Source organism: Oncorhynchus keta, chromosome 25, assembly GCF_023373465.1.
Source record: "Oncorhynchus keta strain PuntledgeMale-10-30-2019 chromosome 25, Oket_V2, whole genome shotgun sequence".
NCBI classification, from domain to species: Eukaryota; Metazoa; Chordata; class Actinopteri; order Salmoniformes; family Salmonidae; genus Oncorhynchus; species Oncorhynchus keta.
Genome location: NC_068445.1, coordinates 29703399 through 29721432, shown reverse-complemented (window position 1 = coordinate 29721432; position 18034 = coordinate 29703399).

Here is an 18034-nt window from a genome sequence, read left to right as displayed (position 1 = left end):
GGGTTTTTTGTAGGTATTGGGATTGTGGTTGATTAGGGGTGTGTCTAGTATAGGCTTGGCTGCCTGAGGCGGTTCTCAATCAGAGTCAGGTGATTCTTGTTGTCTCTGATGGGGAACCGTATTTAGGTAGCCTGGGTTTCACTTTGTATTTCGTGGGTGATTGTTCCTGTCTCTGTGTAGTTTCACCAGATAGGCTGTAATTAGGTTTTCTCGTTCCGTTTGTTGTTTTTGTATATGTATAAGTTATTTAGTGTATCGCGATCCTTCATTAAAGATCATGAGTAACCACCACGCTGCATTTCGGTCCGACTCTTTCTACAAACGAAGAACGCCGTTACAGTATGTAAACTTCTGACCCACTGGAATTGTGATACAGTGAATTATAAGTGAAATATTCTGTCTGTAAACAGTTGACTTGTGTCATGCACAAAGTAGATGTCCTAACCGACTTGCCAAAACTATAGTTTATCAACAAGAAATTTGTGGAGTGGTTGAAAAAATAGTTTTAATGACTCCAACCTAAGTGTTTGTAAACTTCTGACTTCAACTGTACATGTACAAATTACCAAATTACCAAATTACCTGTACATGTATAAATGACCTTGACAAACCTGAACCCCCGCACATTGACTTGGTACCGGCACTCCCGGTGTATAGCCTCGTTATTGTTATTTCATTTTGTTAAGATTTATTTTATTTTTTTACTTTAGTTTATTTACTAAATATGTTCTGAACTTTATTTCTTAAACTGCCTTGTTGGTTTAAGGCTTGTAAGTAAGCACTATTTTTTATTTTATTTTTTATTTTATATCGTACTAATTTGAGTGTCCCGGATTTACGTTTACTTTGAGACCCGGCTGCCCTAATAGAGCCTACTAATCTAGCTCAAATATTCACTCAATCAAAACCTGAGGTCTTGAGGAAAGATAAGGTGGACAGCCTTTTCAAAAAATTACCTTTCAATACAAACCTCACTACTTGGTTTGATACATCCCCATGTGTTAAATAGGCGCTATTCAAGCATGATATTTTATGTCGCATCTACAAGGTTGCTAATTAAAACCCATACATGAATTAGTTTTTAGCCCTCCTATTGGTTAACAGGATCACTAAAGAAAAGAGCAGTACATTTAGGTTCTGTTAATTAAGTGCAAGATTTACTACCTACAGCTTTTACACGAGAGGGGGTGTAAATTGGCTTCTCTGTTCTACTTTATGTTCTACAATTATCTAATCGCTCTTTAGAAGTGACGGGTTAACAGGCCCGCTACCATGATTGTCTCTCTTGGGGTGCAGGAAGTTACAACCCCAAAATCGACATTGTCAATTTTTTTATTATAAATAACTCAACATTGCAGTCATAGACATCTTTCTTGAAAATGTGTAGTTTTCTGCAGTTTCACTCAAAATACAACCTGGTCTCAGAGCATTTCCTATTATTCTGTATGTAAATCCAAGACACTCCTTTAGTATGATATGTAACGTTTGGTATGGGTACATAAGGTAGATGGTTACTTATGGCAAAAACAAAATTTGGGTGGTTTGTTTGAGTGGATGGGTGGGAGTATAACGCGAATATCTAGCAACCCAAAAGTTGCGAGTTCGAATCTCGAATCTCAATTCCAATTAGCAGCTTTTCAACTAATTACTACTTTTGATACTTTGCAACTTCGTAGCATGTTAGCTAATCCTTCCCCTAACCCTTACCTTAACCCTTTTAGCTAACGCTAAAATTAATCATTTTAGATGGCCCTAACTCCTAAACTTAACCCCAACCCCTGGCCTAGCTAATGTTAGCATTGACACTTATTGAATTGACACTTATTGAATTGACACACACACACACACACACACACACACACACACACACACACACACACACACACACACACACACACACACACACACACACACACACACACACACACACACACACACACACACACACACACACACACACACACACACACACACACACACACACACACACACACACACACACACACACACACACACACACACACACACACACACACACACACACACACACACACACACACATATATATATATATATATATATATATATATATATACAGTGCCTTGCGAAAGTATTCGGCCCCCTTGAACTTTGCGACCTTTTGCCACATTTCAGGCTTCAAACATAAAGATATAAAACTGTATTTTTTGTGAAGAATCAACAACAAGTGGGACACAATCATGAAGTGGAACGACATTTATTGGATATTTCAAACTTTTTTAACAAATCAAAAACTGAAAAATTGGGCGTGCAAAATTATTCAGCCCCTTTACTTTCAGTGCAGCAAACTCTCTCCAGAACATTTACATTTACATTTAAGTCATTTAGCAGACGCTCTTATCCAGAGCGACTTACAAATTGGTGCATTCACCTTATGACATCCAGTGGAACAGCCACTTTACAATAGTGCATCTAAATATTTTAAGGGGGGGGGGGGGTTAGAAGGATTACTTTATCCTATCCTAGGTATTCCTTAAAGAGGTGGGGTTTCAGGTGTCTCCGGAAGGTGGTGATTGACTCCGCTGTCCTGGCGTCGTGAGGGAGTTTGTTCCACCATTGGGGGGCCAGAGCAGCGAACAGTTTTGACTGGGCTGAGCGGGAACTGTACTTCCTCAGTGGTAGGGAGGCGAGCAGGCCAGAGGTGGATGAACGCACTGCCCTTGTTTGGGTGTAGGGCCTGATCAGAGCCTGGAGGTACTGAGGTGGAAGTTCAGTGAGGATCTCTGAATGATCCAATGTTGACCTAAATGACTAATGATGATAAATACAATACACCTGTGTGTAATCAAGTCTCCGTATAAATGCACCTGCACTGTGATAGTCTCAGAGGTCCGTTAAAAGCGCAGTGAGCATCATGAAGAACAAGGAACACACCAGGCAGGTCCGAGATACTGTTGTGAAGAAGTTTAAAGCCGGATTTGGATACAAAAAGATTTCCCGAGCTTTAAACATCCCAAGGAGCACTGTGCAAGCGATAATATTGAAATGGAAGGAGTATCAGACCACTGCAAATCTACCAAGACCTGGCCGTCCCTCTAAACTTTCAGCTCATACAAGGATAAGACTGATCAGAGATGCAGCCAAGAGGCCCATGATCACTCTGGATGAACTGCAGAGATCTACAGCTGAGGTGGGACACTGTCCATAGGACAACAATCAGTCGTATATTGCACAAATCTGGCCTTTATGGAAGAGTGGCAAGAAGAAAGCCATTTCTTAAAGATATCCATAAAAAGTGTCGTTTAAAATTTGCCACAAGCCACCTGGGAGACACACCAAACATGTGGAAGAAGGTGCTCTGGTCAGATGAAACCAAAATTGAACTTTTTGGCAACAATGGAAAACGTTATGTTTGGCGTAAAAGCAACACAGCCCATCACCCTGAACACACCATCCCCACTGTCAAACATGGTGGTGGCAGCATCATGGTTTGGGCCTGCTTTTCTTCAGCAGGGACAGGGAAGATGGTTAAAATTGATGGGAAGATGGATGGAGCCAAATACAGGACCATTCTGGAAGAAAACCTGTCTGCAAAAGACCTGAGACTGGGACGGAGATTTGTCTTCCAACAAGACAATGATCCAAAACATAAAGCAAAATCTACAATGGAATGGTTCAAAAATAAACATATCCAGGTGTTAGAATGGCCAAGTCAAAGTCCAGACCTGAATCCAATCGAGAATCTGTGGAAAGAACTGAAAACTGCTGTTCACAAATGCTCTCCATCCAACCTCACTGAGCTCGAGCTGTTTTGCAAGGAGGAATGGGAAAAATGTTCAGTCACTCGATGTGCAAAACTGATAGTGACATACCCCAAGCGACTTACAGCTGTAATCGCAGCAAAAGGTGGCGCTACAAAGTATTAACTTAAGGGGGCTGAATAATTTTGCACGCCCAATTTTTCAGGTTTTGATTTGTTAAAAAAGTTTAAATATCCAATAAATGTCGTTCCACTTCATGATTGTGTCCCAGTTGTTGTTGATTCTTCACAAAAAAATACAGTTTTATATCTTTATGTTTGAAGCCTGAAATGTATATATATATGTTTGTGTGTGTGTGTGTGTGTGTATGTGTGTGTATGTCAATTCAATAAGTCTCAATGGACTTCACTGCACATGTGTTCTTAATACATTGAGAATTCTTAGCACTCCTTCTTAATCTCCCTCCAGCTGCATACACTGTCACGATTTGGGAAAAAAATAAATTAATACACAGAGAGTACATTAAATTGTATCAGATAGCAGGAGACATTGCCCAGCCCGTGCCACTCTGTCCTTTGCGACGTCAGAGGCCTAGTCCTTTTGTCTGTGCTGCAGGATAATTGCTTTTTCTTCAGCGAGGTTATTCATGGCTTGCGATTGGATCGTCTGACCTAGGGACAGAGAAGCCACATTTGCAGCCTAGTCGGTTGGTTTAATGCTTTGCCTCTGAGCTGATTGTTTCACTAGGGTTTGGTGCCTACAAGGGGAGCGATGTCGGCCGCATATTCCATATGAATGTCTAGACCACTGTGAAAGCAGAAAGCGGTCAGCTTCTTTTTTTTATTAAAACTCATTTCCCTTCTGAGACACCTTTCCCCAGTCTATTTATTTCTGCCTATGAAACCTATTAATTCTTCTCTTTGACCCTTTAAGCAGGAAACACACAATTGGGTCTTCTTTGTCTGTTATAATGGGATTTTTAAATGATTTATTTCCCTCAGATTTTCATCTCTTCTGGGTCTTTAATTGCTTCTGTTAAAAGGTGTAATGAGGACTCCCAGTATAGGACATCATCATCACACCCTGGATGTATGAAGTTTCATACAACACTGAGTATTATTTTGCTGTATTTGAACTTGAAGTTTGCTCATATTTTTTTTGGGGGGGGGATTTTAATTGGATATGAGGTGTCCTGACGAGGAAGAGTATTGGCATTCACCTTAATATTATGTTACATATCGAGGTTGTTCTTGTTTTGCCTGCTTGAATATGCCTGGAAACTGGCTTTAATTGAATGGGGTCCATAGTTTTACAACTGAAAAACCAATATAAACTAATAACATGAGATAGACCTTCCTAATATTGAGCTGCATCCCTTTTGCCCTGAGAACATTCTCAATTCATCGGGGCATGGACGCTACAAGGTGGCGAAAACGTCTACATGGCAGGTGAAAACCTGAGGAAAATACATCCAGGAAGTGGGATTTTGTGATGTGGGTAGTTTTCAATTAAATTCCTATAGAGTATCTATATGGTTAGGACCCAGATTGCAGTTCCTATGGCTTCCACTAGATGTCAACAACCTTTAGACATTGTTTCAGGCTTGTCTTCTGAAAAATGAAAAACAATGAGACCATTTTGTAAGTGGACTGTAGAATCAAGCAGAGCTGGTTTGCGCGCGTGACCGATTGCGCACCCTTCGTTGTTTTTCCTTTCTATTGAAGACGCTATTGTCCGGTTGAAATATTATCAATTATTTACACAATTGTCAACTTGAGGATTAATTATAAACATCGTTTGACATGTTTCGACAAACTTTACCGGTACTATTAGAATATATTCCGTCTGCATGTTTTGACCGCCTTTGAGCCAGTGGATTACTGAACAAAACGTGCCAACAAAACTGAGTTTTTGGGATATAAAGAGGGACTTTATTGAACAAAAAAAAACATTTATTGTGCAACGGTGACTCTTGTGACTGGAACCAGAAGAAGATCTTCAAATGTAAATGATTAATTTTATTGCTATTTCTGGTATGCTTTCACCTTAAAGCCTTTTTGAAACCTGACAAAGTGACTGGATTAACAAGAAGTTTATCTTTAAAATGATGTATAACACTTGTATAACACTTCTATAACACTTGTGTTTTTATGAAAGTTTATTATGACTATTTCTGTATATTGAATTTGGCCCTCTGCAATTTCACTGGATATTGTCGAGGTGGGACGCTAGCGTTAACCCCAGAGAGGTTAACCTGATGTCTACCCTTAATCTACAATGATGGAAATGGATTTAACAGGTGACTTCAATAAGGGATCATAGCTTTCACCTGGATTCACCTGATCAGTCACTACAAAGATACAGGCGTCCCTCCTAACTCTGTTGCCAGAGAGGAAGGAACCACTGAGGGATTTCACCATGAGGCCAATGGTGACTTTAAAACAGTCAGAGTTTAATGTCTGTGATAGGAGAAAACTGAGGATGGATCAACAACATTGTAGTTACTACACAATACTAACCTAATTGACTGAGTGAAAACCAGGAAGCTTGTACAGAATAACAATGTTCCAAAACATGCATCCTGTTTGCAACAAGGCACTAAAGTAATACTACAAAAAATGTGGCAAAGCACATTTTGTCCTAGTACAAAGTGTTATGTTTGGGGCAATTCCAATACAACACATTACTGAGTACCACTCTCCATATTGTCTAACATAGTGGTGGCTGCATCATGTAATGAGTATGCTTGTAATCCCTAAGGACTGGGGATTCTTCAGGATAAGAAAGAACAAAATGGAGCAAAGCACAGCAAAAATCCTAGAGGAAAAACTGCTTCATTCTGTTTTCCAACAGACACTGGGAGATGAATTCACCTTTCAGCAGGACAATAACTTAAAACACAAAGCCAAATCTACACTGGTGTTGCTTATTGAGAGAGTGAATGTTCCTGAGTTGCCGAGTTACAGTTTTGACTTAAATCTGCTTGAAAATATATGGCAAGACATGAAAATGGTTGTATTCTAATGATCAACAACCAATTTGACACAGTTTGAAGAATTTTGAAAAGAATGATGGGCAAATATTGTGCAATACAGGTGTTCAAAGTTACAGACTTTTCCAGAAAGACTGACAGCTGTAGTCGCAAAGGTGATTCTAACATGCATTGACTCAGGGGTGTGAATACTTTGTAAGTTATGTACAGTACCAGTCAAAAGTTTGGACACACTTACTCGTTCAAGGGTTTTTCTTTATTTTAACTATTTTCTACATTGTCAAATAATAGTGACTGGTACTGTATATTTAATACATTTCGAATTTAGGCTGTCATACAACAAAATGTGGAATTAGTCAAGGGTTATGAATACTTTCTGAAGGCACTGTCTGATAGCATATTTGAACTATCTCAATAAAAATCAAGTGAATAAAAGGCTCATTAACATTTGATTATATTAACATGGAGAGTTGATAAGGCAAAATATTTGGATCCCTCTATTCATTTGACGTAATTCAACAGACATTAATTGGTTAATCAAAATCCCTAGCTCAGAGAATGGAAGGTCTGGGATTTTAGCTCCCCTTGGACTAACCTCCAGATACACAAACAATCATTTAGCACATATGCCCATACCCTACTGGCCGTAGCCTACATTTCAGGAAATTGATTAATACATCACACCTTATGTATGAATTGTAAAAAAAATAGTCTTCTTACACCCTGAATGCAGGCTAGACCGTGAAGTAGCTAAGACTAGTAAAAAGTGATAAGATACACACTGATCAACTGGCTTTCTGCTGTCTCCATGGAAACATGTGATAAACCCAAATCCAGTCAAGAAGTGAAAAAAGCCTTTTAGAATAGAACAACAATCCCTATAGCTGCAGTACTTCAATACATTACATCAAGAGAATGCAATGGGGGAAATGGACCAGATAAATGTCAACTTAGAAATATAACAAAGAAACACAACATTTTGTCATGAGATGCATGTATAATTTAGTAAAGGGCTTCACGTATGTATATTATTGTTTTGATAAACCAAAACATGAACAAAAATGTGCACTGAAGAGGCTATGGCCCATGTCTGAGTGGGAATACTGACTGAAGACACACTAGTGGGAGAGTACACTGACTACATTCCTTACCTTTTCACTGTTATTTTCCTTTTATTCTTGACCACAGAAATTCCTATGTTTGCTATGTGAACACTGTCATCATTCCTGACAGACAGATCCCGTCCTCCCAGACCATATTTGTCTGACATTTGCACCAGGTGTCTTACCGATCATACATGGCCTCTTTTGATTTTTCCCTCCACCCCTGGGTTACAAATGATCAGATTGCCTTGCTGACATTTCACATGGTCAGCCTAGCTGCTACACCTGACCTTTCTAGCTCTCCTTGCCGTTCAGCCTCCTGGGTTTCCACACATACAGCTTTCAATATATTTACTGAACCAGCCATATATGAATGAAAGGTTTAGATATTTCACATCTTGTTGACATTGGCCAGACTTATAAAACATTACTTTCCACTTTTGTCCATGATCACCTCTTATACATTTGTTGGGGGGTGATCCCCGAAGTGCTCTTCAAAAACAGACATGACCAGGCAGGCCCAACACCACCATGCAGGCACATCATGGCGGCATCTCAAGTAGCACCCTATACCCTATATAGTGCACTACTTTTGACCATGGCCCATATGGTTCTCGTCAAAAGTTGTGCACTATATAGGTGTCATTTGAGGCGCAAATCATGGCTACCCTCCCCACACACCACCTCATGGGCCCGTCTCTGCGGTGGCTAGAGGGCTAAGGATGACAAACTGGCCGAGGGTGATTACTCACCTGCTTGGCCTTCCCCCACTGTGACCTTGGCCAAAGGTTTTGTAAATCAGGCAATATTTACTTCCTACACTTGGGTGAGCATTGACTTTCAGCTGACAGGGCACCTCTCCATAGCAGAGCTGCTGCCTCTGTCTTCAGCTCTTTTGTAGGCTCACGGATCTATTTCCAAATTATGATTATTTTTTTTACTCAGTCGGGGTCTCAACTTACTGTTAGAATAGTAGAATAAGGAAGGTGACATTTCGAAATTGGTTGGGCATCAGCTGTTTTTCTCTCATTCAATTATCCCTTGTCAGCAATGTTTTTTTGAATTGGTAAAGGAGTCTAATGGCCAGCTTTGTAAACATGTAGTAATCATGGTCGAATTACCGAACGGTAATTGAGCATCAGATATCATATTAAAAACTGCAAACATTTGTCTCCACCATATGGTAAGAATTGCAGGCCATTTTTCGTGGCCAACCTCTATCAAAGTTGTCCATCCCTGGTCTACAGCCTAGAATTGATCCACTGCTACTTCAGGAATTGGAAATAATTGTCTATATTAGGGGTAATGGATTCATTCAATAGACCTCTATGAAATCCAAGAAGTACATTTCCATTTGGACAATCTCTAAATATTTATTTTGCTATTTGCAGGGCTGGTCAGTTTTATGGAATTTATCATATGACATCCATGGTTGGCCCATAAAAATGTAAAGAGATCAACTTTGTATCTGTGCCATTATGGCATCTGTGGCAGTTTGGGCAGCGCCATTAAGGTTATCTGCATGTTAAAGTAGTCAATTGTATTTTTGCTTTTTTGTTTGAAAAAGGTGTAAAGCTAATATTGGTGATTCACTGCCACCTGGATTGCTGTTGTCCTGAATCAACTCTTGTCTATCATGAATTTATTGTGGCCACTAGATGGCGGTAATATATCTTAAAGCCATTTACAAATCATACAACCCAATTTGAAGATGAAGACAATGCCTGGGCACGAACCCAGGGTCTCTGGTGGCACAGCTGGCGCTGCAGTACAGGACCCTTAACCACTGTGCCACCCGGGAGGCCCTGGAAATGACCTGTTTTAGCATAGACATCGACATTAATGGGCTTCCAACATTTTAAAGTAGTCAACTGGGTGAGGAATCCTATAGGTTGGGAGCGATCAGCCAATGATCAGAGCATTGGCTGATTCAACCTTTGTCTCTCCTGAACCCATAAGGGAGTTGTAGCAATAAGAGCTACTAAAAAAAACAGTTGGATACAACTAAATTGGGGAGAAAAAAGGGGTAAAATTAAATTAAAAAACAGGTAATTTCCAAATAGAGTACATCTCTATGGGTTGGCCTTGAAATTGTAGGGGACACCTTTATTATTTAACCAGGCAAGTCAGGGAAGAAAAAAATCTTATTTACAATGACTGCCTACCCCGGGCAAAACTGGGCCAATTGTGCACCGCCCTATGGGACTCCCAATCACGGCCAGTGATTACAGCCTGGAATCGAACCATGGTCTGTAGTGACCCCTTTAACACAGAGATGCAGTGCCTTAAACCACTGCGCCACTTGGGAGCCAACTGTAAACACCTATGGTGTCTTTGAGTCAATATCCCCATTGAAATTCTTTACATAAGTCAGCCTGCAGTAAATAAACAAGGGTAGTTGCTTGGGACCCACTTAATAAAACAGAAAGACAAACTCATGCATCAGAGCACATTATGGTTATCAACCTCCCACGGTTTTTTGTTGTTGCTGAAATTATGGAGCAGGAATCAGATTTGGAGGGACCATAACTTATTTTCTTGCTAAATAAAGCACACAGAATCACATTAACGGATGTGTGTATGTGTGTAAATTCATGCCTGAATTCCCCTGGTCATAATGTGTTTAAGGCTAAGTTCATGCAACACAATTTGCCTAGTGATTAGATTTGATCTTGAACAACAATAGTATGTAAACTGTGCATGAATACAACAAAGATTCTTACAAATATTCAGGATAGTGAAACACTCACAACTGCTTAACTTTAAAACTACAGAATGTTTCCATGCTACACTAATGAACCAAGAAGAAGAGTGCAAAGAAGGAGGAAAGAGGAGCACTGCATCCTCTCCAGTAGCTAAGGTTAACCCATATGAAAACGTTTCCGCATGAAGGATTGTTAGATAAAATGAAGGAGGAAGGCACTGTTTATACAATCCACCAAGATTTATGGCCAAGGCACAGCATAAAGTAAACTAGTTTATCTCAGGCCTAACACCATGAAACTTGGAAGTGTGACTGCCATAATTCTGTTTGGAAGTCTCCAATCGTCCTCATTTTGCATTCATTCAGCTCAGGCATTACAGATTCTGTAACTTCAAAAAAATATTCTCCCCTTGGTCTGTGCGGTGGCTATTTGTCCGTTGAATAGGTGACTTGTTGCTTATCTTTATGTTGCTCCTCTGTGTTTGGTTGTTATTCTGAAGACCTGGCAGATGTACAGTGAAAACAAGAGCACTGTATAGATGTAGGATCTTAATTTGATCACCCTGTTGCAGGAGAAATGTTCTGCAATGCAGGACATTTTAATCTTGTAGTGTATTTGAGGTTAAAAAAGTCTTCTGAAGTTTGTAATTTCCACTTTGTAATTTCAGACTTGATTTACCCTTATGAAAGTGCATCAACCCCTACAAACATATCCATGAATTATAATTCACATAATAATTTACATTTCCTGTTGCTGTAGGATTATTTGCCTGCTGTAACAAACTGGCTCAAATAAGATCCTACATCTGTATTTGATCTGACAATCTTTAAGGCTATTTTGCTCCAACCTGAAAGGACTGGCTAAAGTCGATTTCACTTAATTTACCCAGTAAGCTATAGCAATAGGCAATATGTTTTTCGCCTATTTTTCGCCTATTCTCTATGAATCTCTCTTCTTGTTTCTTCCTATCCTCAGGATAGCCTTACTTGTCTTACAAATCCAAACAACCCAATTAGCTATTCAAACTGATTTAGTTTTTTTCTATATTTTATTGTAAATGTTGTATAGTATATACATGTTGTATAGGTTCATTAGTTGTTACCTTAGAAAACCTGTGAAACTTTTAACCATGCTATTTCTGTATATGCTTGACCAATTACCAGGCCCTACCTTTGGGAACATTGAAAGTCTATGAACTGCTGTGCTGTGAGAGAGATGCCTTTGATAGAAAATGTCTGATTTAGTTTTTTTCTATATTTTATTGTAAATGTTGTATAGTATATACATGTTGTGTTCATTAGTTGTTACCTTAGAAAACCTGTGAAACTTTTAACCATGCTATTTCTGTATATGTGTGGCCCTACCTTTGGGAACATTGTGTGTGCTGTGTGTGTGTGAAAATGTCTTGTGTGTGTGTGTGTGTGTGTGTGTGTGTGTGTGTGTGTGTGTGTGTGTGTGTGTGCGTGCATGCGTGAGGGGGGTTACGTATGTGTGTGAGTGCAGGCGTGGGTGTGTGAACGATTACATCAAAGAAGTCAGCCACAGTAGAAGAGAGATCCTTCTCACTGGTAGAGGGCAGAGAATTAGCACATAGCCAGTGGCTATCAATTTGGTCTTTTTTAATCAGTCCTATTGTGTCAATGGAAAAATGAACAGGAGCTACCCAGACCAGCCTGCATCCAGAGATGACTCAAGGCATAGATGAAGGAGCCGGAAGGCATATGGTTGTGTCTCAGATGGCGCCCTATTCCCTATATAGTGCAGTACTTTTGACCAGGGTGCCATTTGGGATGAGCACTGTCTTTGGCTTGTTCCCTGTCACTGTCTTTTCAGAGGTACATTTTATTTAGGATCTGCATGTAACATGACATTGATTTCCATCCACCAGCTATCAGTAATAACTGGAATAAGGAATGGACTTCTCACATCAGCAGTTATTAGCTACTAAAATGACAGTTGCATCTTCCAATAACCAAATCGAAGAGATACACTATGCAGCATGTGTCCACTCATGCTGTATCTGCTGGAGCAATGTGGACGTTAACGTCCTCTCTCTTCTCACCCCCACACCTTCACTCTTCCTACCTCATTTTCAAGCTCACAAATGTCAAGACTGTCTCTGTACAGGAGTTCATCCATGTCTCTCTCTCATCTTGACTCTCACCACAAACCAAATGTGTGATACGTCCACTCTTCCATTGATGTGCCAACCAGCGTGACCTTGAGGAAATATGGGAAGTGGTATATATCATTGGATGCTACCTGGGCGGTAGCTGACTGCGTCTCAAAGGGAACCCTATTTCCTCTTCGGTGCACTACTTTTGCCTTTGTTCTGGTCAAAAGTAGTGCACTACATAGGGAATAGGGCGCCATTTGGGGACGCAACTCTGTCATGGAGTTGATCCTGGACGATGGATGTCCTCCTATTGGGTGCCAGTTACTGTAGGTCACAGCAGGTGGAGTAGGAGAAATACATGGAGGACGGCCACCTGCTTGCCATCTACCCACCTGCCATGAAACGCTGATTCATCACACTTAAGTTCACAAATTGAATGTCTCAACAAGGAGCTTGAATTAAATGCCCTGCATTTGACTTTCTATGTAACTAAACTGGAATGTCTGTCAACAAAATTAAGTTTACATATTAAATGGCTCAACAAGGAGCTTGAATTAAATGCCCTACATTTGATGTTTTAATGAAAACTTGAGTGTCTGTCAAAAAAATAGTTTATTACAATACATTTAAGGAATACACTGAATGTACAAAACATTAGGAACACATGCTCTTTCCATGACAGACTGACCAGGTGAACGCTGTGATCCCTTATTGATGTCACCACTTCAGTCAGTGTAGATTAAAGAGAGGAGACAGGTTAAAGAAGGATTTTTAAGCCTTGGATTGTGTATGTGTGCCATTCATAGAGTGAATGGGCAAGACAAAAAATGTAAGTTCCTTTGAACGGGGTATGGTAGTAGGTGCCAGGTGCACCGGTTTGAGTGTTTCTAGAACTGCAACGTTGATGGGTATGTCACGATCAACGGTTTCCCGTGTGTATCAAGAATGGTCCACCAACCAAAGGACATCCAGCCAACTTGACAACTGTGGGAAGCATTGGAGTCAACATTGAACAGCTTCCCTGTGGAATGCTTTCACCACCTTGTAGAGTCCATGTCCCAACGAATTGATTTTGTTCTAAGGGCAAAAGGGGTTGCAACTCGATATAGGAAGGTGTTCCTAATGTTTTGTACCCTCAGTGGACAACAACGCCATGGTAACAAGCATTTGCCAGTAATTTGACCTTGATGGGTGTCTTAGAATGACGCTGGAGGGAATGGCGGCCCTTTTACGGGCTCCTGATCAATTGTCCTTTTTTTGTGTACATTTATGCACTGACCTTAACTTTTTTTATACATAATGTTTCCGCCATCGTTTCCTATGACCGAAAAGAGCTTCTGGACATCAGAACAGCTACAGTATCACTAATCACGATTTGGACGAGGACTTCTACTTCAATGAGTCGGAGGCGAAAAACTATCCCGGACCAGGCCCAAATCCCCGACATTCGAAAAAGGAGGAAATGGCGCTATAGAGGGTGGAATGAGGGATACCTGACGAGATTACGTCAGAGTATCAAGGCACAGGCAAGACCCAGATACAGACACAGGAGGCAGATGATTGGAGTCCTACAATGTTTATTAATCCAAAGGGTAGGCAAGTACAAAGTCCAGAAACAGGCAAGGGTCAAAACCGGGAGGACTAGAAAAAGGAGAATGCAAAAAGCAGGAGAAGGGGAAAACCGCTGGTTGACTTGGAAACATACAAGACGAACTGGCACAGAGAGACAGGAAACACAGGGATAAATACACTGGGGAAAACAAGCAACACCTGGAGGGGGTGGAGACAATAGCGAGGACAGGTGAAACAGATTAGGGTATGACACAGAGAGTGGATAAATCACTTCTACCCTCCATTCAATTGGCCAGCTTGCAATCACTGGATGTGCTCCATTTGAAATGATCCTATCAACGAGATCTGAAGAACTGTAATATCCTATGTTTCTCTGAGTCGTGGCTGAACAAGGACATGGTAAATATTAATCTAGCTGGTTTATCCATATATCAACAGGACAGAACAGCTGCACAGGGAAAGCTTAGAGGAGGAAGTTTGTGTCTCTTTGTTATTAACAACTGGTGCACAATCTGTAATATTAAGGAAGTCTTGAAGTTCTGCTCGCCTGAATTAGAATACCTATATATAAGTGTGGTCAATAAGCTATTGACCACACTATTTATCATGATGTGTTAGTGGTCATCTATATTTTTCGTAGCTGTCCATTTACCACCAAAAACCGATGTTGGCACTAAGACCGCACTCAACGAGCTGTATAGGGTCATAAGCAAACAAGAAAATGCTCACCCAGAGGCAGTAGTCCTAGTGGCCAGTGAATTCAATGCAGGAAAACTGAAAACTGTTTTACCTAATATCTACCAGCATGTCACCTGTGCAACTAGGGATAAAAACCCCTTTACTCCACACCTCTACACCTTTCACCTTTACTCCACACACGGAGACCATCATTTTATCCTTCTGATTCCTGCTTACAAGCAAAAACTCAAACAGGAAGTACCAGTGATGCGCTCAATATGGAAGTGGTCAGATGAAGCGGATGTTAAGCTACAAAACTGTTTCACTAGCACATACTGGAATATGTGAGGTGATTCATCCAATGGCATTGAGGAGTTTCTCACATCAGACACTATGCTTGGGTGGCATACTGTATATACCGTATACTGGGTGTATTTAGTAATAGCCACGGGATGGTTTTTCAATACCGTTGAAACTATTTCTTTCAATACCATTTAAGTGGATCGCTAGTCATTTTAATAATGCCACTTTAATAATGTTTAGATATCTTGCATTATTCATCTCATATGTGTATATACTGTATTTTATACCATCTTTTGCATCTTGCCTATGCCGCTCGGTCATCGCTCATCTATATATTTAAATATTCTTATTCCATTCCTTTACTTAGGTTTGTGTGTATTAGGTAGCTGTTGTGGAATTGTTAGATATTGCTGCACTGTTGGAACTAGAAGCACAAGCATTTCGCTACACTCGCAATAACATCTGCTAACCATGTGTATGTGACCAATAAAATGTGATTTGATTTGATTTTGAAGTAAGTACCTACAGTCAACTTGTGCTAAGCATTAGGAGATAACGCAGATTTCGTTCTTATTTCACCTGTCACATTACTTTACAATTATGACACATATGTAGTGCCCCAGAAAAGCCAGTGACATGTTTGTAAATAGCACAACGGAAGAAAGCGTGAGCAGGTGAGTCCAGTTGTGTATTGACAGGGGTCGCAGTTTATAAACATAAAATACATTAGTGCAACATATTCGGCAGAAAAAAAGATTACTTTTCATCAGATGACAACAGAAATGCAATGCCATTTGGCTTGCAGCCAAACAAGTAAATGAAAATGCAAGGTATTTTTTTGCAAAAATAATGCATGGCCATAATATTTATAATTTTAGGCCTATCATAGAAAGAATGTAGCCAGCTACATTCCCTAATGTTTTGCTTAAAGTTAATATTCAATTTTAACAGAGAAAAATAAGATTGCTACACAGAGAAAAGTACAAGAGAAAGTAGCTACACATCAGTCCGAGCACTATCTGCTGATAGAATTCCCATTTGTGAATTCTCATCTGAGTTTAGAAGTGCAACTGAAGCAAAAAATTAGTCTGATGTTGAGCAGAAATTACAAGCATTTTAGATCTGCATTTACAACTAACAACAAGATATTTCTTATGCATTTTATCTTTTTTTCCTATGTGAAAACACTAATTGTTTTGTAAACACAACACCTGAGTTTAACTTGCTATCTAAATAAGTGGTTGAATTAATAAGGTGACGATGCATCATATTGTATTATCTTTCTGCTCTGTTTGAGAAGTCAAAGCCCTTTGGATTAGTTATTTGTAAAGCTGCCACTGCTATCTTGCTTCCTTATGTTTTTTTTTCTCCTCTCCGTTCACGTCTTCTCCGAGCAGAGCAGGCAGGCCCTTTCCCCTACTGACTCCAGACTCCACAAACACACAACGTGTACACATGCTGATGGAGAGACAATACTGCATGCGTCAAAACTGTGTTAATTTCCACAATGTCTCTCTTTCAAATTCACTTCTAAACGACCAAACTCACCAAAAATGACATTTGGTAGCTCCTACCTAAAGTGCCTTCGGAAAGTATTCAGACCCCTTTTTGTTACGTTACAGCCTTTTTCTAAAATGGATTAAATGAATACAAATTCTCAGAAATCTACACACAATACCCCATAATGACAAAGCAAAAACAGGTTTTAAGAAATGTTTGTTAATGTATTGCAAATAAAATAAACATACCTTTTAGATACGTTTTAAGACCCTTTGCTATTGGACTTGAAATTCAGCTCAGGTGCATCCTGTTTCCATTGATCATTCAGATGTTTCTACAACTTGATTGGTGTAACGGGTGTGTTGAGAGTCAGGAAGCAAGTACAGTGAGTGAGTGTTTTAATAAATAAAACAAAACAATAAACACAAAACACAAACAGTGCAAACAGAGTCAATAACACCGGAGGATAAAACAAAGGGGAGTGACAGATATAGGGAAGATAATCAAGGAGGTGATGTAGTCCAGGTGAGTGATAGATATAGGGAAGATAATCAAGGAGGTGATGGAGTCCAGGTGAGTGATAGATATAGGGAAGATAATCAAGGAGGTGATGGAGTCCAGGTGAGTGATAGATATAGGGAAGATAATCAAGGAGGTGATGGAGTCCAGGTGAGTGATAGATATAGGGAAGATAATCAAGGAGGTGATGGAGTCCAGGTGAGTGATAGATATAGGGAAGATAATCAAGGAGGTGATGGAGTCCAGGTGAGTGACAGATATAGGGAAGATAATCAAGGAGGTGATGGAGTCCAGGTGAGTGATAGATATAGGGAAGATAATCAAGGAGGTGATGGAGTCCAGGTGAGTGATAGATATAGGGAAGATAATCAAGGAGGTGATGTAGTCCAGGTGAGTGATAGATATAGGGAAGATAATCAAGGAGGTGATGGAGTCCAGGTGAGTGATAGATATAGGGAAGATAATCAAGGAGGTGATGGAGTCCAGGTGAGTGATAGATATAGGGAAGATAATCAAGGAGGTGATGGAGTCCAGGTGAGTGTCATGAGGGAAAATCAGCAGCCTGATGACCTAGAGGCCGGAGAGGCAGTATACGTGACATTTGGAGTCCGCTTGTGGTAAATTCAATTGATTGTCCACATGAGGTCCCACAGTTGACAGTGCATGTGAGAGCAAAGACTAAACCGTGAGGTCGAAGGAATTGTTCGTAGAGCTCCGAGACAGGATTTGATCGAGGCACAGATCTGGGGAAGTGTACCAAAACATTTCTGCAGCATTGAAGGGCCCCAAGAACACAGAAGCCTCCA